The following is a 27,326-nucleotide window of genomic DNA, read 5'->3' on the forward strand; positions in this document are numbered from 1 at the left end:
GGCTGAAGAAGATGAGAATTCTGAAATTTTGGCCTTTTTAATGGCTAAAATAATATAATATTATTTTATTCATTTTTTTAATGTTTTATTAATTCCTTAAATTCTAGCCATCCAATTGTTTCCAAATTTTCACCATACACTTGTCCCACATATCCATAGCTTAGATAAAATTCTCAGACTTATCCAAAGTCTTGGTGGAGTAATTTTTGAAATTTACACTTTTGCCCCCGTAAAAGTCAAAAATTACATTTTTGCCCCAAAAACTGAAAAATTGCCCATAGACATATTTTTCATCCCTTATACTCATTCCATTCTCCAATTTGTCAAATTTGATCTAAATTCTCTCAAAATCTCAAATTTTATCCGCGGGTGGTAAAATTACGATTTTGCCCCTACACTGTAGAAATCACCGAAATTAAACTTTTTCACTACCAAACCCTCAAATTATACTCCAATAAGTCAAATGGGGCCAGAAAAAAATTCTTTTCTAAAAATTCCCATTGTGTCCCTAGGTGGCAAATGACCATTTTTCCCTTGGACAGTAAAAATTCCAATTTGACTCCAAATTGATCATCGAAGTCCAAATCACCATATTAAACATTCTGGGACTTTAATATTCTTAAGTTCATTTTAAATTCTCTATTTGATCTAGTTCGAGGCTTAAATTAACTTAATTGTACCATTTGGTACATTGTTGTCTTTTAACGATTTGTCTTTCGGGGCTTTCCAAGTATGCAAGCATATTGTCAATCATATGAATGACATGGAAAGTATTTTATAAGGTCGGGCTTGACACTTAGAGGAAAGCCATACGGTTGAGAATTGTTTTGATAAAGTAAATTTTCAGCAACTACAGCGCCACAGTGCTAGTCGTCCAACGCCGCAGTGTTAGAAGCATTTTATGTTTAAGAAGTAAGAACAAGATGTGAATAGCATGAAAATGAACTCGCAAGTTGAATTATGGTCATTGGACTTGATGTTAAGCGTTGTTAATTGAAGTATTAAAGATAAACATTATGTAGACTAAAGTCAAATCTTAACAAATAAAGGAGACAAGAGATTAAACATTGTTACAAGCTAAGGAAATAGTGAACAGAAAGTAAGATAAATAATGGGAGAAATGTAGATGTTGTTATAACGAGCATAAGAAGTTTAAGGATAATCAATGCAAGTATACTAAGTTAGATGGTATGGTCCAAATTAAGAACACGGACACTTTAGGAGATCTTAAATAATGTCCATCGAGGTCACTGAGCAAAAATTAAGCATATATTAAATTGTTAAGGTTATGAGTGGCTTTGAAGATAAGCCTTTGATTGTTCAAGTCCTCAACGAAATCGTATTAAAGGATGGGTTTAAGTGATTGAAAGTGTATGGAAAAGAATAAAAGAATATACTAACTTGTTGTAATAGGTCGAAATGGGATGGCCATGAGTGGCTCGTGAGTAACCAAGCAATGTATAGGTAAATGTGCAAAGAGAGTGTAGACACCCATTCAAAATAAACCAAAATAAAAAAAATAATTAAAAAAAAGGAAAGAAAAGAAAACAAGGAGAAGACTGAGCATGTACTCAGCCCCCCCTCTCCGGTCCGTCATTACGAGGCACTTAAGTCCCTTGGAAAACAACCAAATTTTGGGGAATAGTTACCTCTAGCAATTAGCCCCCATTTATGCCAGAACCTTGTGCTCGTGGACCAGCCTATTAGAGGGGCACTGTAAACCCCATTATATTTTACCTTAGTATGAAAGGTGCAGAGGGTATCTCCTAAGGTAGTTTAGAATTCACTTCACGCCAAACCACCACGTGAGGGTGAAACTCAGCTAACGCTAAGGAACGGCTACGTTTTTAAACGTAAAAACATGTTTTATGTGTATGTGTTAATTTAACAGCCTTGACAGACTCGGTTAGATGCCCGGCATAAGGTGTCATCGAGTACAAGTTTTTGCACGAGCCAAGTTTTAAGAGAGTCATAAGCCTTACTAATTATTTTTGATGAAATGTAATTGTTTTATATGGTTGAAATGAGTTTTAATGCTATGAATCATATTATGAAGAGATGTTTTAATTGTCTTCATTTACTCAGCTTTAGATGTTATAGATGAACTTTGCTAACTCACTAGGTTTACAAAAACTCACCCCCTTCTTTTCACCCATTTCAGGTTCAGAGTAGTTTGTAGACAATCGATTTTGTCGAGAGTTTGGTTTTGAATTTGCACCTTTAGAAATTGTAGGTCTACAGTCCTATTTATTTTTGTTATTTTGGGGCTCACATGTCATTGTAAAATATTTTTGTATACCCTGGAGCTGTGTGCTATTATGTATATGAATTTATTTTGTTATTATGCTATAGTAATTATTTACATAGAATTTTATAAATATTGTTTTATATGAAAATGGAATATTTTATCCAATATTTTTATTTTGTTCTATTAGATAAAACTCACTTTAAATGGATGATTTAGATACCTAAATTTATTTTTAGATATGAAATGTATATTTTGCATTTATATATTATATTTTTAGCAGGTTTCGAAATTTTTGGGTAAAAATAACCAAAATACCCATGTGCGGTAGAAATTACTTTTTAATTGTCTTTGATTTGAAAATAGTCTATATTCCTTTAAAACATGATAGTTAGTAACTGTTGGTCACAGAGAAGGCGAAAAACTGATGCTAGAGCCTTGCGAGGTTTCAATTGACATATTATGTCAAGAATGTATATCGGGGACATTGCGACGGTTGTCACGAGCTTGAAGAGAGTATCGAGTCGTGACAATTATAAACTTCATTATGTATATATTTGCTTTTATTAATATCTATTTTTTATAAAGGATTAATAAGATTTATAAAAAGTTTTAAATATTTTAAGACAAAAAAATTTTAAAAATACTATTATTAACGGAATTTTCCAATGGAATGTTCCTTAGGAAAATTTCCTTTGGTAATAGCTTTTTTCAATGAAAAATTTCATTGGAAACTTTAGCGGGCTTTCAAATTTTTTGGGTCTTTAAACTTTCAGACAGATTTCCAACGGATAATTTTCCATTGGAAAATTCCAACAGAAATTCGTTGGAAATTTCGTTGAAAATTTTGATGGGAGAAATTTTTTGTGGCGCTAAAAAAATCTCCAACGAATTTCCAATGGAAAAATTCCGTTGGTATATTTCCATTGGAAATCGGTCAGAAAAAATAACAACATATTATGTTGCAAATTTGTTGGAAATCTCCAACGGAGTTTTTTCCATCAGAAAAAATATGTTTTCTTGTGGTGTTTGTTGTTGATGAGAAAACCATGAAATAGATATTGCAGAACCCTCTTGAGAGCCTAAATATGCAAGGTAGTAGGCTTATGCATAAATGGAGATAGTTTATTAACTACAAAGGCAATGACTAGCTTGGTAAGAGCTAAATATTGAAGGGAATCAACTAATTAGTTGAATGTTATTTCATTTATTTGCAAGGCAGATCAATAATTTTATAAGCCTAAAGCGAAATATCCAAATGATACTTTTTTATTAAAATTAAAAAAATTATTAAAATTTATTCTTCTAGTTTTTTGAGATGCAAAATTTTTAATGAAACTTTTGTAATCAAGTTCTTCTAATTTTTTTTAATTGATAATAGAGCTAATGCATTTAATCTTTCTTGAAACATTGTTGATTTTAAATAGGATTTTATTAATTTTAGTTTTAAAAATTTCTTTCTCTTGAAGCAATACTTACTGGAATTGTTAATATTATTCTAAAAGTAATATATATATATATATATATATATATATATATATATATATATAGAAAAGAATCAAGTCTTTTTATATAATTAAGTATATCGATTGGACTATAATTTTTCATTTGTATAATTTCTTTTAAAATTTTTAGCTCAATAATAAATCTAAACCATCATTGTTGTATTTTAAAGAACATTTAAGATTAAAGCAATCTTCATTCAAACTATTATCGTCTAATGACTTTAACTTTTTAATGCCAAATAGAAAGCTAAAAATACTGTCATATATCTTAAATTGTTCAAATCTACCTTGGAGTGAAAAAATTGCTTGTTCTAATATATATTAAAAGTAATTAATTCTAAATTATTCTTTAAGAGGTCTTGTTATTTCATTACCATTCTCATCTTTGTTATTTCTACGAATGATACGCGTATCATGGAAGTTAGATTTTATATTCATTTTAGATGCAATTTCTTTAGAAGAAATCATAATAGATGCAAATCTATATTTTCATTAGTTGATTGAAAATTTAAGAAATAATTGAGAATTAATAACATTGTAGGAATTTAAAAATTGAGATTTATTAGGCACATAATTAAGGAAATAAGAGAATATGTTATTTTATTAATTATCCTTGACTTTTACACATTTTTAATGAAAAATGAGATAAATAATTGAGAATTAAAGAGGATGTGAAAATGAAAGAAAATAGATATTTATTAGGCATAGGGGAATAGGTAAATATTTAATTTTATTAATTATTTTAATTATTATATATTTTAAAGATAATTAATTATATTATAATTATTATAAAATTATGGGACCTCCCTAAATTTGGGGCTTAAAGCCTTTGCTTAGGTGGCTTTACCCAAGGGGCGACCTTATCTATTTGGACAAAACCGTCATGGAGTCTTAAGAAAGTTGAAAAAAAATTGGTGTGGAAGATGCTTTTACACCAAGCATGTTTACTTTGTGTAAAATGTCACTTATATATTTATCTTGTGATAGAAATAACGCTCTAGTGGTGTGAACAACGTAAATACCTAAGAAGTATTATAGCAAACCATGTAAGTAATCACACAATTGAACTCATAGATAAATAGAGAAAGAACAACAATTGAATTAGTGAAGTCGGAAGAAAGTAAAAAGTTGCTTAATGCGTGGAACCAGGCTTAGTGTCACTATCCCAGCAAAGAATCATGTGAATCTCACATCTTATGCTCCCAACGGATAGAGCCATATGTCTCATATAGAAGAGAAGCTCCCAATGGGGAGCTAAAGGAGGATGTTATGGTCTTAGAGGGGAGTTATGAATCCCACATTGACTATGTACTAGAATGAGATTGGGTATTTAAGGGTTTACACTACCTTTAACTTGTGAGGCGCATTTTGTGGGATAAAACTGTAAGGTCAACATGTTAAAACAAATAATACCTCACCAGGGTTGGAGTGGGCTATGACACCTAAGTTGTCTGTCTTAAGTCATATATGGCTCTCTTTATGTGAAACCCTAATCTTTCATAAAATAAAATTGATAAATTTCAAGTATTTTGAGACATATTATAATTGTGTTGTTGGTTGAGTTTCCCAACCATTTTATTATAAATTTCTCCCTCATATAGTGTTTTTTTTTTCTTGCATCCTCATATATATATATATATATATTTCTTCGAACATTTGAGTTTCAATACTCACACGTTATGACAAGAATTATCTGAAATTATAGGTTTTTTAGATACAAAAGCTCCAAAATTTATATGTTTTAAGTGTGCAATTATATTCAAAATTATAAATTAATTACTATTGAATAAGTCATTTTCTAACTCTATTTTAATTCTGATTAACTTATTTAAAATTTTTAGATTGAAAAAAATAACATAAAAACAATTAACTAATTAAGGTACAAGTAGATAATTGGTCATATAAAAAAAATGCCTCTTCCCTCTCTCCCTCTTGGTAATTTTCCACCACTCCCATCTACCAAAGTTTCGACCAATGGACGATCGCCAAACCCATCATCCATCATTCAGGCACCACTTGTCACGACTCGGAACTCCCCTCAAGCCCGTGACAACCGCCGCGATGCCTCGATGGGCACTCATCTCCCGGAATGCCAACCAGAATTCGGCAAGGCTTAATATCAGTTTCTCATTTCCCCTAGTGAGTAACCGTTGCCAAATTTTATGTTCTAAAGGATTTTAAGCTATTTCCAACTTAAAACTGATAAAATAAAAATTTTTGTCTCATAGGGGCATTTTGGTCATTTTCCATTAAAAATTTCGAAACTAGTTAAAAATGTAGTAAACAAGTACCAATCGCATAATTCACAATTAAAAATAAGTTTAGGCATCTAAAACTTTTATTTAAAATGAAATTATAATTGTTTGAATATAATAAGAAGATAAAACAAAATATTCAATAAAATGATTTATTTTTTTATAAACAGTAATTTTAGAGTTATACATAAATACTTTTTATAACATAAAAGCAAAATAATTTCATTCATACTGTGACACAGTAAACCAATGCATTTAAATTAATTTAATTTAATTTAAAATATCAAGCGGGCCCACTAATGAGTAGAAGTGAGGAAAACGGTGAACCTACAGTTCGGATGACACAATCCAATGAAAGCCCTCGATGGAATCGGCTACCTACAGCCTACTCTGAGCCTGAAATGGGTGAAAAAGAGGGTGATGAGATTATAAAATCCCAGTGAGTAAACAAATACCATTTAAATCAGCTAAAACAGAGCAAAAGGAGACAATTAAAATATCCCATCATTTTAAATATTTCACAATTTGAAAGTTTATCCCAACCCATGAAAACGGTTGTATTTCATTTAATTTCTTATTAAGGCTTATGGCTTTCATAAACATTTGGCTCATGCCATCAAATAATACTCGATGACACCTTGATCAGAGGCGTACACTCGAGCTCGCCAAGGCTGTTAAAATTTTGTATACACGTAAAACATATTTTTAGTTTGAGAAAAACATAGCTGTTCCTTGGCATTAGCGGAGTTCATCATCACGAGGTGATTCGGCATGACGTGAACTCTATCCATGCCTCAAAAGATACCCTACGCATCTCTCCAACCGAGGTACATATATATATCCGGATTCTGTGCCCCTCTAATAAGCTGGTCCACAGAATTCGCCTACTGCAACAAGCTAAACCCACCATATAATAAAATTTTAACAACATGACAGGGTTAATATAATACTACCCAACCTGCAAGGGTAAAATAAAACAATTCATACAATTCATAAAACACAGCCCAACCAGTCATGCCAACACAATAACAATATAACATAAGCCATCAATTTCAAATCATAAATTTACAACATACCAGTGGTCTCTAATTACTCTATTTTCAAAATCGTTATTTCGTTTCAAGACAATTTATGAAGTCTTTTCATTTAAACACATTTTGTTTACAAAACATAAAAATTTACCATTTGAACTCATTTTCATAAAATTCACCAAAACCGAATAAAAACATACTTTAGATAATTAAAATGATGGTAAGGTTACTCACCTCACAATAGCGAGATTTCTACGTCGCTATTGCTTCATATACACGTACAATTACTCTTAATTGTCAATCATATACTTTGCTCAACACGCTTCCACATTAACTTTCCTAGCACAATTTAAATCCACCATATTTAGTGCATTAATTCCACTTCCCTTGCTCTCATTCTATTATAAATCCACTCACCTAATTCATATCTTAATATAATTTTACTATAATTAATTATATCCTTCGTTCACGTAATTCTTTAGATTATTAACACCGATAACTTATTTACGATATTAAGTGCCTATTTCAATCTTCTAAACAATTTAAATTTACTTCATATCACCAACTAACCAATGCATAATTAAAAAAAATAAGCTAGCCTTCATATAGTCCAATTTCAAAATAAATCATGGTGAAGAGTATAGAAATTTTACCCAATTAAGCTAGGTTGGCCTAAATGTCCACCTTCCTTTTTTTTTGGATTTTTCTTCCTTTGGTGTTTTTGGACTTTTATTCATGGACTTCTCCCATTTCTTTTTAATTGGGCCATGCCCATTCTTCCTTTATTAGGCCATGTCCAATTTTCTATCTTGTTGGGCCATGCCCATTTTCTATCTTGTTATTTTATTTTCCTTTCTTTTCTTTTCTTTTCTTTTCTTTTCTTTCTTTCTTTCTCTCTCACTGTCTACCAGCCTTGTTTGTCTTTCTTTTTCTTCTCTTCCCATGCACAAACCATCCCACTCTCTTCCTCTCTCTCCCTCTCACCACCGGTCACCCTTTCTTGCCTTTAAACTTTTAATTTTTCAGCAGCTAAGGCTGCTTATTTTTGCTTCAAAATCAGCAGCTATGCTGCTCTATTTTTCCTCAAAAATTCAGCAGCTAAGCTGCACTTTTCCCTCCAAGAATTGACAGCCGAAACAACAACAATTAACTACCCAAAACAGCACCTCAAAATCTTCAAATTCTGCTGTAAAAATCTGCACTTTTTGACCTCCAAAATCAGCAAAAAAATGGCACTTTTCAACCTCTAAAACCATCCCTTAAATGGCTCTCTTTTCCTTCTTGAATGGTAGCAAAAACTGCCCCTCAACTCAGCTATCTTTTCCTTTTGTTTTCCTTTCTCACGCATGGTTTTCTTTTTATTTTTCTTTCTCTCGGTTCTTTTTTTTTCCTTTGCTCTTTTATTTCTCTTTTACTCTCCTCAACCGACCTCTCTTCTTCTTTGTCTTCTTTACTTAGTTTACTCAATGGTATATGTCACGACCCGGAACTCCCATCGAACCAGTGACAACCGCCGCGACGTCCCGATAAGCACTCATTACCCCGAATGCCGATCGAAACCCCGCAAGGCTTAGCATCAACTTCCGCATCTCCCCGGTGAGCGACAATTAGATAAATCTCGCATTTCAAGAAAACATAAGTTGGTTCCAACTCAAAACAATAAAATATTATTTTCTAGCTCACAGGGGCATTTTCGTCAATTTTTTTTTTTTTGAAATTTCGAAAAATGTAATATGTAAGTGGAAACACATATTTCATGATTTAAATTAAATTTTGAAGTCTACAACATTCATTTAAAGTAAAATTATAGCTATTTGAATATAATAAAAACATTAAATAAAATATTCTATTTTCTTAAAACACAATATTTTCAAAGTCTTCCTAAAATAACTTTTGTAGCATAAAAGTAAAATAAATTTAGTTATATAGTAATAAAGATAATTAAAGTATGAAATTTCGTTTACAGTGACACGTGGGCCCCTAACTAACCAAGAAAGTGTAGAGCTACGAACCCTTACTTCCTATGATGCAACTTCGAGATTAATTCTCGTCTTAATCAACTATCAACAAACTGTCCTGAGCCTGAAAAATGGATAGGAAGAGGGGTGAGATTAAATAATCCCAGTGAGTAAACAATTACCATCAAAAGCATCTAAAGCCGAGTAGATGGAGACAATATAAAAACGTTATATCTCAATAATGTTCATAACACAAAATTCGTTTCAATCTATACCAAATAATTTCTTTTCATCAAAATTTCCCCGACTTATGAATTTTTTTAAACTTGGCCCCTGCCAATATCATTCTCGCGGGTACCTTCGTCAAGGTATCCCACTGAGACCGCCAAGGCTGTTCAATGACCCATACCCATAAACATGTTTTCACATCTGACACACAGCCGTTCCTTGGCGTTGGCTGAGTCTCACTCTCACGTGGTGGCCCGAACGTGAGGTGCACTCAAATCATACCTCAGGAGATACTTCACCCAACATCTCCCCCCGGAGGTAAGTATATAATTGAGTTACCGTGCCCCTCTCATAGGCAGTCCACGGAAACCCCCACCACTGCAGTGACCGTTTAATATACCACCAGACCCATAAAAATTTCAGTAGCATAATATGGCGAATAAAATGTAATCCAGTCTACCGAGACCAATCCAAAATTGTTCATATATTTCATGCCAGCCCCAAAAATTTAGCCATCATGCTACCATAGTGTCATAAGCCCCAATTTCAATAACATATAAAATCATAAATTTCAACACAGTCTCCATATACTCAATTTTCCCAAAACAATATTTGATTTCAAAACCAGTATAAATCTCATTTTTTATTAAAAAAACATTTTAATTGGAAAACATAATATTTTATAATTTAAATTCACCATTCAATAAAAGCATCAAACAAGTATAATTACTCTAGATATTTAAGACGATAAATTGTCCACTCACAGTTCTAGGAGTCGATGTACTCCTAATCTCAGTCTTCAAGCACAATGTTGGTACTTTTACCAGTGTAATTTGCTCACCACCTATCCACAATGTACAATACATAATTCACCACATCAATGCTTGACCATTATAAAATCAATTCAGGCTCGGTATATATGCATGATATGACATGCAACTTATCCGACTACCGCTTAAATGCGGTGCTAACCTAATTCGGCCTATTACTCGATTAAATTACTAACGCGTCCAATTTAATCTCAAATTAATTTTTTTCAGTTTCTATACCTCAATTGCACCCAAATTGACTTAATGTCCCTCAGTGTGGTGCAAATTATCAGTCCCGATAACAAATTACGAAAATACCCCTAATGGGTAAAAATTCGTATTTTTGCTCCGAAAATTTTCATTATTTTTCTAGACTCATAATTCATCATTATTCATCATAATTGCTCAAGTAAACATCAAGATCATCAGCCAATATTCCCCTAGAAAATTCAGCCAATAATGGTAATGGAGGAAAATAAATTCTTTTCTTGTTGTTTTGTTCCTAAATATGCTAAACTAACTTAAAACACTAACATAACTTAAAATCAAATTAATCTAACAAGTTTCTCTCTCCTAACCCATTTTTCCAGAATTGAATTCATCCTCAAATCACATGATTCAACCATGGAAAATGATGAGAAATGCATGAAAATGATAAATCTTAAGCTAAGCTTGAAAAATCATACCTTTAAACACTTGATTCCTTGAAAAATCACACTTTTTCTTTGAATTTTCTCACTCTAGGGTTTGTTCTTATTTCTCTCTCTCTCCTGCTGGTTTTGGCTGACCCTCCAAATGAAGAATTCTGGAATTTGCAAGCCTTTTAATAGGCTTAATAAAATATTATTATTTTATTTATTTTTTGAATATTTTATTATTTTATTTTTTTCTAGCCATCTTTTTGACTTTCTTTTTCCACCACTCAATCCTCTTCACTTATCCATGTCTTCCATGAAATTTCTAGACTTTTCCAAAGTTTTGGTGGAGCAAATTTTTAAAAATTACACTTTTACCCCGGTAAAGTGAAAAATTACATTTTTGCCCCAAAAATTGAAAAATGACCAAAATGCATAATTTTCACTCCTTATACTCATATCATGCTCCATTTAATCAAATTTGATCTAAATTCTCTCAAAAAATTCAATTTCGTCCTCGGGTGGTAAAATTACGATTTTGCCCCTAGATAGTGAAAATTCTAGTTTGACTTTGAATTGATCCTCGAACTCCGAATTACCATTTTGAGTCATCCTTGAACTGTGAAACTCTTAATTTCACCTTAAAATTCCTATTTGAACTAGTTCGAGGCTTAATCGACTCAATGATACCATTAGGGGCAATATCGTCTTTTAACGATTTCTCGAACTTCCTAAATATACAAACATTCTATCGAGCATGTGAATGACATTATAATTATTTTACAAAGCAGGGTTTGACAGTATATATATATATATAGTATTTTATTTCTTAATGAATGTTCCACATTATTCCAACCGGCCACATCACAATTTTTTTCTTTTTTTCCTTCACTTGTTGCTTCACATGGCTGGCCCCCCCTCCAATTCACCAAGTAAAGAGTCTTTGACTCTTTTATTGACCACATGGGCGGCTACCCTTGTTGGTCATCTAATATATATTTTTTTAACTCTATGTTCATCTTATTTTTCTCATTAATTTTCATTACATATCCTTTAACTTTTATATGTTAAATTTGATCCTTTTAATGCGTCAAAAAATTTCAATTTTCATCTAGCTTCCTTCCTCGATGTGTGTACCATCGAAATTTAAAAATTGCACCTCAACGCGGTATTACCACAATATTTAAATACTTACTTATCCGCGTTGATTCGACTTAACCAAACACGCGTATTTCACTTTTGTCACTCATTTCTCCAAAAATTCACTTGTATTTCTTCTCCCCCACTTGGATCAACCATATGATCCTTCTTCATGACTAATTTCGACATCCAGCTAAATATTAATATTTTAATAATATTTTATTAATAAAATATTATTTTATTCTAAAAATTTTATTTTGTCTTCTTAGTACCTAAAATACATATTATGCCTCACTTGACTTTCGAATAACCTTTTATCTCACAAATTCTCTTCCAATAAAATTATTATTATATTATTGTTATTTTTTCGCTTGTGAAATAGTTTATCCTAAACTACTCCTTTCATCTTTCATCACGTTTAAACATTATAATTGGCCTCGATTAGCATCCGATAATCTTTGTTTATCACATATCAAAGTATGGGGCATTTCACCATTACTATTGCTTGTCTCACCAAGAACCTTAAAAAAACTTGTTCTTGGCCACCACTACTAATTAGAATCCATCCTTAACTTCGACAACCCACAACTCTGAGAGATTCAAAGATAAACTTGCTGTGGTTTTCTTTGATGATGATATAGATGTATTGTCTCAACCATTTAAGTTTCCTATGATTGGAAAATTCAATAAAATGCCGAGAATGGTGGAGATAAGACAAGCTTTCATGGGGATTGGTTTATCTGGAGCATATAATGTTCGTTGGCTTGATTACAAGCATATTTTGATTAACCTGACGAATGAACATGATTTCCAAGGTCTTCTTTGATCTACTTGCCTAATGGGGAATGAAGGCATTCTTGTATGCTGGAATTTCCTTCTATGTCATGTGACGATGCAGTTTGTTTATCACCATATGGTTGCCTAATTGTGAAAAGTGGATCACAAGATTCATTGACAGGTTTACAACTTTGGATTTTGAAGTTGAGCTTTCCTATCTCTAATGATTTCATGAGCAAGGTGACAGTGAATAGCAATTTTTGATCGATAAGTTTCGCAACTGGTTCAGGTAACACGTATTTGTCTAACTAATTCAGCAAAGCGAGTTTTTTATTAATGCACCGACCACTGTCTCATGGTCATCTCCAAACACCACAAATATTATGCTCCCTATATGGTTTTGTATAGTCATGATGAGTTTTTAACTGAGGAAAAAAAATAGACAATAGTTTGTAAAATGTTCAAAATTATTATGTACAATTTTTGTTAATTGTGTATACTATAGATGTGGGGTTTGTTCTCTGTGTTTTGGATCTAGGCATCAAAAGCTTTCACTTATCTACTGCAATGTTTTCATGCATATTTTTCAACTAATGTAGTACTAGCCTCCAATGCAGTCAAAATCTTTGATTTTTGCAATGCAAGTGAAAGTTTTCCTTTATGGCTAATTTTTTTCAAAGAGAGTGCATGGTTGATGCAAAAGAAAATGAATATAATTGAAACACTTGGTATCAATCATTACAACATGTTGTTAGCTGAAGTTTTAAAACATCCGTTTGCAACAATTGTTCAATCATCAGATGATTTTGAGTTTGTTGTTGATCAAGTGGTATTTGTGGTCGATTGTGGACCTCCAGCAACAACACTGTTGCATTTTTTTCCATCAAATATGAGAATCCATTGAACATGAGACAAAGATAGTTGTGATTAATTTGAGCAGTTATATATCTAAAATAGAGATGTCAAAATGAAACAAATGTAGTGCATAAAAAATATAAACTTGACATTTACCTACTTTTCATTTCAACAACAATGGGTAAATCCAAATCCACAAACATTTTTGAAGTAGAACAAGATGCAATAGATGCCTTATCTATATGGTTATGAAAATTTGCAATTAAGTTTTGAGAATGACTGAATCAAAAATCAATGGAACAAATTTAGTCTACTTACTCTGGTATTCACCAATCGAAACTTCGACAAAAATATGACAACTTTTGTTTTTGCCCCCATGATGTTGTCATCTACAATGTATGCCAAATCTCTCCACAGAGTGGCATTAATGATTGTACCTATGGAAGAAGAAAGGATATCAATTAGTTTATAAGCAATAGTGAACAGAAAGAAAACAAAAAACAAAAATAAAAAAAATGAAGAATGGGAGCGGTGCAGTTGAAGGCATGGAACAATCTTGATGTTCTGTAATCTCATATTTCTTTTTGCAACTTGTTTTAAGTTATTGTTTAGTTATATAGAATTTATACTTTGTTGATGGACATGACTAAGTCAACGACATTTATATTTAATCATAATAAATAGTTAAAATTTTATGTGTATATATTACAATAAAGATGAAAAACATATAATAATTTACTATATATTGTAATAACAAAAATTATGAGAATGAGTAAGAAAAAGTGATAACTAGTAAACGCTTGAAGAGTAAAATAGTAAAAAAGATCTTAGAATTGAGACATACCACTCAGAGTTTGATTTATTTTATATCTCCGAGGTAAATCTTCAAACTCTATAAACTTAAAATATTAACGTTGGAATCAAAGGGTAGACGTTGAAACCTCAACAATCCTTGCTCTAGGAGTGATTGCGATATTGGCGTCAATTGGAATTGTGTTATAACTTTTTTTTGGTTTACAGACTTTGAAGTTTGATATTGCATAAGTAAGTACTTTTTTCAATATTAACTAGAATTGTTTGATTTGCATCTTGTAAATAGTACCTTGAATTACATCTCTTTATACATATGAAATATAGTTAATTAATGTATGAAGATTTGAGTATCATAGTTTGCGGTAATAATAAGAAGATATAATGTTAAATATTAGAAGATGTTTACACACCTTGTCATTGGTAGCAAGAAAATCGAGATTTATGACTTCATTTTGCCGCTTATAGTCGATGCTATGCAAAGTCCATGCAATGCAAACTTTAATGGTAGCACTTTCCTTACCTATTTAGAATTTAAAAATCGATTAATATGCCATGTTTGTATTGAGCATACGCTTACAAAAACAACATATCAGAAAAAGAAAATAAACACTTGACACACAATGGCTATAAAAATAAATAAATTGTACTATTGATTTACCGAAAGAAAAAGATTAGCATCAAACAAATTATAGGAAGTTGATTACCTATTTGCAACCATACTTTTGAAGAAAAAATTAAAAAATTGTTTCAATGCGATAACAATAAATCAATGCATAAAGAATTATAATGGTTGCATATAAATGAAAAAAAATATTCATGATAACAAATAATTGATAACAGGCATTATTTTCATTGTGTTTAAAGTAATGACAATCCATCAAAAGCACTTACATTGACTAAACTATTTAATCATGAATCCAATTAGAGATTCATTAGAAAATTAAGAATGATTCTAAGAATGCCCAAACACTAAAGTAGCCAATAATCACCATGAAATCCTAAGAATGCCTTTCAAGAACTCAAAAATGACAAAACCACATGTTAAATTCTGAGAAAAATGTGAATGTTAAAATCTTCATATACTAAAAGAGTACAACGGGTTTCAAAAATTTTATAAGCAACTGCGTTAGAAATTGCATAAAAGAATTAAAGTATTCAATTTCTATGTTTATTTGTAATAAGGTGTAAGTAAAAGGGAAAGGAATAAGTTATATTGAAATATAAAGAAATAGTATTTGTAAAGTTAAGAAAAAAAAAAACACTATTCATCACAAGATAGATGTAAATTCTTATATAGTATGTGAAAAATGTTGTAGGTTTAAACCAAGCATATGTGAATCATGACATTTCAGTTGAAAATTTAGACTACATCATTGGGAACATTTCAGTGGGTAACATAATATCCTTTAGCGATGAAGAAATCTCTTCTGGAGGTAGGGGAAACTACAAAGCCTTGCATATCACTACCAAGTGTAAAGGCTGTACTGTTGCAAAAGTGCTGCTTGATAACGGATCGTCCTTAAATGTGATGCCCATGAGGACCATGGCCCGCTTGCCCATCAACATGTCTTACATGAGAAAGAGCCAGATGATTGTGAGAGCCTTTGATGGGACGAGAAGAGAAGTAGTAGGGGACATTGAGTTACCGATATAAATTGGCCCGTGTACTTTTACCACTGAATTTCAGGTTATGGATATCGCTCATTCATACAATTATTTGTTGGGAAGACCTTGGATCCACTTGGTTAGGGCCATACCTTCATCGCTTCACCAAAAGGTCAAGTTCATCGTGGATGGGAAGATTGTATGTGTTAACGGGGAAGAAGACTTACTCATAAGCAAGCAAGTGGATACTCCTTACGTGGAAGCGGTGGAAGAAGTGCCTGAATGTTCCTTTCGATCTTTCGAGTTTGTTAATACCACATATGTTGGAGAAGGAACCACACCACCCATTTCGAGGCTTTCCAAAACCACTAAGATGGTTGTCAGTCAGATAGTAAGGAAAGGATACCGAGTGGGGGCAAGATTGGGAAAAGAGCTGCAAGGCATTAAAAGGCTAATACGTGCTACCAAAAATGAAGAAAGATTTGGCTTGGGATATAGGCCGACTCAGAAGGAAAGAGAAGAAATGATAGTTGAAAGAAGAAGGGAAAGGTTGGCTCGCTTTAAGGGACACATGTTGAAAAATCATAAAATGATATATCCTCATCTCTACGAGACATTTCGATCCGAAGGCTGCATCTTTCCTGAATCACTCACCGTTGGGAGCCGAGAATTAGTATCAGCATTAGGAGAAGCCTTTTCTGATTTATCAATATGTGTAACGGAGGAAGATAAAGAGTAGCTAGGAAATGTGGAGGGGATCCCCATTGCATACCTCGGACCACCTGAGCTGAAGTTGAACAGCTGGACCATCATGAGTTTACCTATCACTTGTGATTCAATTTCAAAGTAATGCAAACTAAACATCCGTGCTTATGCCCAAGAGCATTGGAAATTTTATGTATCGGGCTTTTTATCATTTATCATTCTAATAAATTGACATGCGTAGTGCATTTCTCATATCTCCCCTCATGATTCACCATTTCCATTCTTGTCATCTCATCCCTTTATTTTGACTATTTATCTATACAATAGCTCTACATCTTTCAATTCCCTTTACCTTCCAAGATTCCAAATAACGAATGCGAAGATGATAGTGACAGTGATTTTGAGGTTAATTTTGAAAAAGGTATAAGTGTCAGTGAACTTGACGATACAGAAAACGTGGAGGATTATGATTTGACTCCGAACTTGTTAAGACTAGTAGAACAGGAGGGGAGACAAATTGTCGCACATCAAGAGACACTTGAAACGATTAATTTGGGAAATGAAGAAAATAAGAAAGAAGTTAGAATTGGTACGATGTTGGTGCCGACTAAAAAAGAAAAACTAATAAACCTATTTCATGAATATGTAGATGTGTTTGCATGGTCCTATCAAGATATGCCAGGACTCAATACAGACATTGTAGCCCATAAACTGCCTTTGAAACCCGAATGCAAACCAATTAAGCAAAAGTTGAGAAGAATGAAACCTGAAATGCTATTGAAAATTAAGGAAGAGGTGAAAAAGTAGTTCGACGCGGGATTCTTGGAAGTAGCTAAGTACCCTGAATGGGTTGCAAATATTGTCCCAGTGCCTAAAAAAGTTGGAAAAGTAAGAATGTGTGTGGACTATCGAGATTTGAATAGAGCTAGCCCAAAAGATAATTTCCTTTGCCCCACATCAACACCCTCGTTGACAATACTGCTCGCCATTCCATGTTTTCCTTTATGGATGGTTTTTCAGGGTATAACCAAATTAAGATGGCACTAAAGGACAGAGAAAAAACTACCTTCATAACTATGTGGGGGACCTTTTGTTATAAGGTAATACCATTTGGTTTGAAGAATGCTGGGGTAACTTATCAATGAGCCATGGTGACTCTTTTCCATGACATGATGCACAAAGAGGTTGAGGTGTATGTGGATGATATGATTGTAAAAGCTCACAAAACAGAGGACCATGCGACCAATCTTGAAAGGTTATTTAAGAGGTTACGAAAGTTTCAGCTTAGATTAAATCCGACAAAGTGCACTTTTGGAGTCACTTCAGAAAAGCTACTTGGTTTCGTCGTCAGTGAAAGAGGAATAGAAGTTGACCCGGATAAGGTTCAAGCAATCCGTGATTTGCCTCCTCCTAAAACGCAGAAAGAAGTTAGAGGATTCTTGGGAAGGTTGAATTATATAGCCCGGTTCATATCACAACTCACACTCAAATGTGACCTAATCTTCAAGCTCCTTCGCAAACACAATCTTGGGGCATGGAACGAGGAGTGCCAAGTTGCTTTTGACAAAGTTAAAGAATATCTGTTGAGTCTGCTAGTGTTGGTACCACCTGTGGCTGGGAGACCCCTCTTTTTGTACCTAACGGTAAATGAAGGATCCATGGGATGTGTGTTGGGACAGCATGATGAAACTAGTAAGAAAGAAAGAGCAGTTTACTACTTGAGTAAAAAGTTCACTAAGTACAAGTCCAAGTATTCCTCATTGGAAAAAATGTGTTGTGCTTTAGCATAGACGGCGCATCGACTCAAGCAGTACATGCTATATCATACCACTTGGCTCATTGCGAAGTTGGATCCTATTAAATACATCTTCAAGAAACCATCCTTATCAGATAGAGTGGCAAGATGGCAAGTGTTGTTGACTGAATATGATATCATATATGTGTATAAAGATTCTACTTTAGTCATTTATCAGTTGTGAGGAGAATGGGAGACACGTGACTCGAAGTTAATCCGGTATCATAAGTATGTTTCAAAGCTAATTGAAAATTTTGATAAGATTTGCTTTACCTATTTGCCCCGAGAGGAGAATCAAATGGCTGATGCATTAGCCACGCTGGCAGCAATGTTCAACGTTGGTACCGATGTCAAGATTCAACCCATCATGATTAATCTTCGAGAGTGCCCAGTACACTGCTCCAGTGTAGAGGAAGAAGTAGACGGAAAATCGTGGTACCATGATATTGTGCATTATCTCAAGTTCTAGCAGTATCCGGAGCAAAGCTCAGAAAATGATAAGAAAACCATAAGAAGGTTGGCAATGAATTTCTTCTTGGATGGGGACATCTTATACAAGAGAAGTAGGGATCAAGTGCTTTTGAGATGTGCGGATTTAGTCGAAGCTCGGAGAATAGTTGAGGAAGGCCACGAAGGAATTTGTGGGGCACATGCAAGTGGGCACATGTTGGCGAGACAGGTCATAAGAGCAGGGTATTACTAGCTCACATTGGAAACGGATTGTATAGATTTTGCTCAAAAGTGTCACAAGTGTCAGATATACGTAGACAAAATCCACACTCCTGCAAATTTACTGAATGTATTAACATCACCATGGCCATTCTCAACGTGGGGCATGGATGTGATTGGGTTAATAATCCCGAAGGCATCAAATGGGCATCGGTTTATTCTGGTGGCAATCGACTACTTCACTAAGTGGGTAGAAGCAGCATCTTATGCCAAAGTGACCTAGAAAATGGTATGTAAGTTCATCCAAAAAGAAATAATATGCCGTTATGGTCTCCCGAAAAGGATCATCACAGATAATGCTAGTAACCTCAATGGTTCAATGATGAAAGAGGTTTGTGCCAAGTTTCAAGATCAAGCATCACAATTCAGTGCCTTATCGCCCAAAGATGAATGGAGTGGTAGAAACAGCCAACAAGAACATCAAAAGGATAATTGAAAAGATGACAGATGTATACAAAGATTGGCATGAGAAGTTACCTTTCGCTTTGCATGCTTATCGCACAACAGTCCGAACTTCCACGGGAGCTACGCTGTTCTCTTTGGTGTATGGGATGGAAGCAGTTTTTCCAATTGAAGTAGAAATCCCTTCCCTAAGGGTCCTTAAAGAAGTACAGTTGGAAGAAGCTGAATGGGTTAACACTCGTTATGAGCAATTGAATCTCATAGAAGAAAAAAGGTTGACGGCACTTTGCCATGGGCAGTTATATCAAAAGAGAATGATGAAGGCATATGGCAAGAAGGTACATCCTCGTCAGTTCCAAGAGGGAAAGTTAATATTGAAAAGAATTCTTCCGAACCAGCAGGATCCTCGCGGGAAATGGACGCTGAATTGGGAAGGGCCATTTGTGGTGAAGAAAGTTTTTTCAAGAGGAACACTAATTTTGGCAGAGATGGACAGAAGGGAGTTTTCCAACCCAGTGAATGCTGATGCTGTCAAGAAATATTTTGCGTAAAAGAAAAAGAAAGAAAAATTTTCAAGTTGAAAACCTAAAAAGGCGGCTTGAGTATGGGAGATGTGTTTAGGGCAAAAACCCGAAAGGGCGGTCTAGACACGAAAGAGGTCCAAATACTACAAGGGCTTGACACAGAAAGGGTAAAAATCATGATCCGAGATGTTCAGACAAAAGACAAGAGAGCTGATGCTTGTGCCTGCGTTGAGATAAAATTTCGAAGCTACTGTCAATATCTATCGGAACAATCACTAAGAAAGAACTATATCTCTTTTATATCAATTGGTTTTCCCCTGTTCCTTGTCATTATGCCTGATTGTAGAAACTTCCCTTTTTTCTAATGAAAAATAGCCTTTCTGCTCCCAACCTTGTCATCATTTCCATTCTGCCAAAAGAGGAGATATGAGTACATTGCATTGCATTTGTCATAAAATTGGAATGATATTTAATAAAGAGCATGATAAAGTAAAGAAATGTTTGCAGTATTTTGAAAAAGGATCATAATTGATGGGGAATGAAATGGAGTTTGGTAATATAAAAAAGAAAGAGAAAAGACTAAGAAAAGAGAGAAAGAAATGGAAATAGCAACAGAATGGAGAACAGTAAAAATGTGAAGAATGATTGGACCATGCATATGAAAGAGGAAAAAAATAGTTGTGAGCAATGAATTGGGGAAGACGAGAGATCGGAAGCGTGATCGGTTCATCCCCCATTGATCAAAGAGGAGGCTTTAAAATACAAAAAAAAAAAACTGATGAAGATGATTAGGATATTTAAATTGCCATGTTCAAAGTTTTAAAACAACTGAAAAAGAGGGAAATTTATCTTTAAAGTCGTAGAACCTCATATGAGGAATTGATTATTTTTCACCATTTCAAAAAAGAAAAAAAATGTTTCGTTACCTCAGCTTTGAGGAGTTCATTTTTAAAAGTTTCGTTGCCTCAGTTTTGAGGAGTTCATTTTTAAAAGTCTCGTTGCCTCGGCTTTGAGGAGTTCATTTTTAAAAGTTTCGTTGCCTCAGCTTTGAGGAGCCATATTTTTAAAGTTATGTTGCCTCAGCTTTGGGGAGTTTCATTTTTAAAGTTTCGTTGCCTCAGTTTTGAGGAGTTTCATTTTTAAAGTTTCGTAGCCTCAATTTTGAGGAGTTCATTTTTAATGTTTCGTTGCCTCAGCTTTAAAGAATCTCATTTTTTTTTAAAAAAAGAAGAACCTTTGTAAGAGAATTAAAGAATTTAGTTAAAAACAGTGTCTACGTCTTTGCACTATTTTTGATTTTTGAAATGCGCAAAGAGGGGCAGCTGTAGACATTCGAAACAAAATAAAAAAAATAAAAAAATATAATAAATAATAAAATTTTAATTAATTAGGAATCATAAAATAAGTATAATATAAATTTAAAAAAAAAATTAAAAAAAAAAGTAGTACGTCTGGGAGGGTGTGGACGCACCCTGCCAAGCACCATCTTTCTTGCCAAGCGCCACCCTCACCCTACCAGACGAGAAAAATTCGCGTCTGGCAGAGTAGTGGAGCGTGCCCCCTTCAACCCAGTATAAAGAGGGCACTGTAGCACTCATCCGGGGAGGAGCCCAAAACAAAAATTGGGAAACCCCAGCCACCTGCAAAAACCATAGCAACAAGTAGCAACCAAAAAAAATCCTAGTTCTCTAGCAGCCAGCAATAAAAAAAACCCAAAAAAAGAGCAAAAAATACCAAACAAAAAAAAACCATCAAATATATGCACAAAAAAGGGGTAGAGAGCCTTGGGTTTTTGGGGTGCCGTCGATTTTAGAGAGAGAGAGAGAGTTAAGCATGGGTGCTGCCGATTGATCTGGAGAGAATTCGATGTCGGATTTGGTGCTGGGAGTTACCGCCTTTTAGCTTGGGAAGAGAGAGAGAGTGAAACCAACACCGGATCTGGTGTTGTCGCCGTTTAGCTCAGATAGAGAAAGAGAGAGAGAAAGGATTTGGCTGGCAGAGGGAGGTTCGGCTTAGGGTAGTGGCCAACGGTAGGAAGAGAGCGGCAATGAGAGTCCTGTTTTGGGGTTGGCCGACGGCTTGGTAGAGAGAAGGGAGAGAGTTTGGGTTCTAGAGAGAGAGACAAAAGGGAGAAAATGGGAAGAAAGGAAGAAAATGAAGCTTAAATAGCTAAGAGCTGGGGCATGTGAAACAGCACCGTTTTGGGCACCAGGAGGCTGAATTCTTGAAGTAGGCTTACAAGCTTTTTGGGTCAGTCTAATCCACCTTGAGCCGGGTTGGGCTAAAGCTTTGGGGTAAGTTTTGGATCATTGATTTATTGGGTTATGATTCTGGTATTTGTGTTGATTGTTTAAGTTCGAAAATTTTTTAATGTAGCTTTATGTTAAGGATAGTAAAATAATATAAATAAGGTATATTAATGTTGTAGAATGAATTTTAAAATATACTAGGAAAGAAAATCATTAAAAAAATAAAAAATACAAAAATATGTAAGTAAAAAATAATAATAATAGAGATGTTTAAAAATGTAAAAATGTGAAGAAAAAGAGAGAGATTGGAATAGATAAGAAAATATATAAAATATATGTGCAATTATATGAAAATAAAATGATAAAATTGGATAGAAGAAAATATTTAGTTATAAAAATAGATTCAAGGATAAAATATATATATATATATATATATAGATAAATAAACATTTAGAAAACAATAATAATAATATGATAAATAGGTATAGATAGATATTGATTTAGAATATAGCTAAGAGAATATATAACGTAGGAAGAGTTGAAATGCTGGACATAATCACTAAATATATATACAATTACGTGAGTTTATAGGAACGAAAATGAGTTAGGAAAATTAAAATAAAATACTAATAAAAAATAGTTAATTTCACAAACATAACATATATTTCTATTGCATCGTGCATATCATTTCATATAGATATTTTTGTTTGCGAGCATAAGTCTCGATGATGGGATTTTTCGAGGATCTTGCGAAGGCGAGATTCTCTCGGAAAGCTCCCTAGGTGAAAGGATGTCCTCGGGTCCCACCAATATGATGGGAGGGCTTGGAAAATATCTTTAATAAAAGACTTTTGCTCGTAATAAGTTCATATTCACGAAAATATAATTTTCGAAGAAAAACGTACGATAACCTCGATGATGGGATTTATTTGTTGAATTTGCGAAGGTGAATTTCTCGGATAATTCCCTAGGTGAGAGAACACCCTAGATCCCACCAATATGATGGGCGGATTCGGGAGAACGTCCTCGATAAAAGGTTATTCGTCCAACATTTTTTATCTCACGCCATGCATTTCATCTTGCCTCACAATTGCATTTCATTTTAAAATCAAATAAAATAATTTAATAAAATTGGAGATAAAATAAGTGAATAATAGCTAAGGAAATAAAATGAACTTAAAAAATAAAGCCAAATAGGATAATTTAAAAATGGTACCGTTCATGGAACGAGCGTTACGGGGTGCTAATCTTTCCCCGGGCGTAAACGTATTCTCGAACCTAGATCTAGAAAAACGTAGACCAATTTAAGGTTCTTTCGGCAGGCTTAAAATTAATTTAAGACTTCGTTGATTAGAATCGAGTCAATAGGTGGCCAATCACACCTAGTAAAAAAGATTGGTGGCGACTCATAGTTTTAGTGAGTTTTCACTCGTGTCTGGCGGTCGGGTTCCCAGACCTGCACGTTACGACAGTTGCATTGGTTTTCTATATCCTATGCCCTTAGGCAGTTGTTGAATTTACGTAGGGCAATCTAAGCCTAATTTAATTGAGCATCATTAGGGCAAGTTGACGATACTTTTCTCTAATGCTTGTTGTTAAAGATTCCACAGTCTTTGCTAGAAGTGCAACTTGTTCTTCTAAAGATGTCGTGCTAGTTGCCATGACAACCATCACCCTAGAATTTACTTTTGAAGAGGCATTGTGGTGAAAGCATGATAGAACAAAGTTGCTTCTTGAATAACCATCCTGTTCCTTGCATAAAAGTTGGCAATTTGTACTTGATTCTTTAGAGGAAGCAAGTTGTAATGCACAAACTTCTTCTAAATTTGGGGAAGAAGTATAATACAAAGGATTTTTGTTGAACATTAGGAAAATCTACTCATAAAATTCATTATGAGCTTTTGTCCTTTGCTTAATGCCATATGGATAAGTTAAAATATCCTCAGCGATGTTCTTGGGAGCTATTTCAATTTGGATATTTGTTTATAGAAAAAAGATGAGTAATAGAGATTGTCCTACCAAGTGTGTTAGAAATTTATACACAAAAATTTGTTGTTAAAAATTTAGACTTGAAAATTTTAGAGACAAATATCATATTTATTTATATATCAAATGTGAGTTTACAATTTTTGGTATTCTTTTGCAATAAAGAAAGTCCTTTGATTAAAATTTTCAATTTTTGCTTTAAGGGTCATAATGAATTGATCTTAAATGAATATGTTTTTCAAGGGTCTTGTGACTTGATCTTGACTTCAAGGGCCTTGTGTGACTTGATCTTGAATGAATATGTTTTTCAAAGGTCTTGTGACTTGATCTTGACTTCAAGGGTCTTGTGTGACTTGATCTTGTCTTCAAGGGTCTTGTGACTTGATCTTGAATTAGAGACTTTGCTTCAAGGATTTGTGAAAATCTGGAGAAGTTTGATTCGTCATATCTTCCTTCTTGGATTTGTTTGTGGAACTATGGAGAGGCTTTGATCTTCATATCTTTATTCTTGGATTTATTTGCGGAGCTTCAGAAAGGCTTTGATTCTTCATATCTTCTTTTTTAGATTTGTTTGTGGAAATCTCAAGAGGCTTTGATCTTCAGATCTTTTTTCTTGGATTTATTTGTGGAGTTAACTCTAGAGAGGCTTTGATCTTCACATCTTCCTTCTTGGATTTGTTTGTGGAACTTTAAAGAGGTTTTGATCTTCAGATCTTTTTTCTTGGATTTATTTATGAAAATCTAGAGAGGCTTTGATTCTTTAGATCTTCATTCTTGGATTTGTTTAACTTTAGAGAGGCTTTGGATCTTCATAATCTTCCTTCTGAAGGCCTTGGACTTGTGGGAGTTCTGCAGGCTTTGTTCTTCAAAATCTTCTTCTTTCTCTCTTGTTCATCAAATGGCTTGGAGGAGTACTGTATTTATAATGCTATATAAGAGACTTTATGAGGATTTAGTCTCTTTGAATTATCTTTAAATTATTTTAATTTAATTAGAGATAAATCAGATGACTCATAAATGATCTTTTAATTGGCCAAACTCTTGAGTTTTGATTGGCCGGATTTAAGTATTATCTCAAAATTATCTTAATTAATTTAGAGATAAGTTGGATGACCAAATTTGGATTTTATCCCTAAATTATCTTGATTTATTTAAAGATAATTGATGACCAATAGGTAAATTTACATATTATCTCTAAATTATCTTGATATATTTAGAGATAAATTGAGTGACCAATAAATAAATCTTAATTGGTCTAATTAAGATGTTATCTCTAAATAATCTCAAGAGATAAATACATGACACATAGGAAAATTTTAATTAGTTCAACTATATGTCTTCGATATAATTAACCAATAAATTAATTATATGATTATCTTAAATGATGTCTTCAAATCCACATGATGACACATGATTTGTCTTTAAAATTTTTCTTCAATTTTTATAATTGAATAACAATTTTTTTCCTTCTACAAAATGGTTGAAATTTTCTTGGTATGTTTTTTATATGCCATGAATATATATAGTTTCAGAGGTCAAATCAAATATACTATAAGTATATGCAACCAATTAATTTATTCATCATTATGACATGCATTGATCACATGGCAGCTATTTGATGTCTATAAAGAAAATTTTGGTTGTTAGTCTTGGTAGGGTAACAATTGAATTGAATTGATACATAAAAATGAAGTTAAGTCTCCCATAGCATAACCTTGAACCTATGTTAAGAGTGTTGTATAAAAGCATTGGTTTTCTATATCCAATTCCCTTGAGCAATTGTTGAATTTGTGCAGGGGATCTAAGCCTAATCCAGCTTACCTTGCCTTCTTTGGGATGCTAAGACCCATCCGGTAACCTGAGGGGTGGTAGAGATATGGTGGAAAACACTCGAATTGGATAGTGGTACTCTAGAATGGAGGAAGTGGTTGCAGAGTCATCAAGGATCAAGGCTTAAGACCATGTTCTCTCAGCAACGTTTGGGCTACAGCATATGTAGCCTACAATTTGTATGTCTTCCCCAGAAACAAAAAAGAGTTTCTGAAAAAAGGTTTTGAGAAGCGATGAATGATCACAAAGTTTTGATGGGTAATTCCACATTGTAATTCATTGAAGGTTGAAATTGCGATTAATAATTTTTGTAGGCAGATTTTACAAGCAATCCTATGAGGAATGAAGGTGCTTTAAAAGATTAGATTGTAGTAATTCACCATGATTACTATGCCTTTTATGGCCTCATAAATAAATTCATTTAATATTCTTGAAGGCCTCAGCTATTTCTTATTTTGGCAATTTGGTGTTTCATCCCCTCCCACCTTTGGAATATTTAAGCTTTGCTTGGTAGAAAAGAAGAAAGCAAAAATAGTTAGAATTATGCTATATCTAACTCATATTCCTACTTTTTCTTTTTTGGTGACCTTTTAACCTTTTTCTAGTTGAAAGATTATTTTTATGAATATAGAATATGGACTGAAATTAGAAAATGTTTAGTGAGGCAACCAATAATGATATTTTCGATTTTGAATTTCCTTTCTCTATTAAGTAATATTTAAAAATATAAAATAAAAGTGATATTTATTCACATCAAATCAATCCCATCTCGTTATATTGAACAAATAAAAATTATTATGCTCATACAGCAAACAAAATCTTAAATAGATGCATTTGTATATTTAATGTTATTAAAAGTGTAAGCAAAACCCTCAATCAACTTAAGCAAAACAATTTTTGTTCTTATTTGGCCAAAAAATGTTAATTAGTTAACAAATAAAATAATTTTACTCTTAACCCTCTTTCTTTTTCTATATTTTTCATCTTTCATATCAAATAGAAAAAAAAATTTCTTCCTCTCTTTCAATTTTTTTTCTTTTATTATATTTTTCTCATCCCACTATTTTCATTTTTTTTCCCACCAAATATTGTGTAAGTTGGGGCTCCACATGCTAAGAAAAAGGTTTGAGGTGAACATATATTAGCCCCTTTCTTCAATTTTCCTTCTTTCCAAATATTGTGCAAAATTTTTTTTGGATACCATAACAGGGCCTTTTGATGCCATGTTTGATTAAGCCTGGCTTTTATTT

The 27,326-nt window shown here is 33.3% G+C and overlaps 1 long non-coding RNA gene across 1 annotated transcript; it reads right to left on the bottom strand.

Moving 5' to 3' along the window:
* Nucleotides 1-8,822: 8,822 nt before the first annotated feature.
* Nucleotides 8,823-11,036, bottom strand: LOC148763531 (uncharacterized). Its single transcript, XR_016025411.1, has 3 exons — nt 10,718-11,036; nt 9,987-10,066; nt 8,823-9,118 (listed from the first exon to the last, which is right to left on the bottom strand). It is a non-coding gene; the product is annotated as an uncharacterized LOC148763531 (long non-coding RNA).
* Nucleotides 11,037-27,326: the final 16,290 nt, after the last annotated feature.

This window comes from Theobroma cacao, chromosome 3 (assembly GCF_053813885.1).
Source record: "Theobroma cacao isolate CCN51 chromosome 3, ASM5381388v1, whole genome shotgun sequence".
In the NCBI taxonomy this organism is placed as follows: Eukaryota; Viridiplantae; Streptophyta; class Magnoliopsida; order Malvales; family Malvaceae; genus Theobroma; species Theobroma cacao.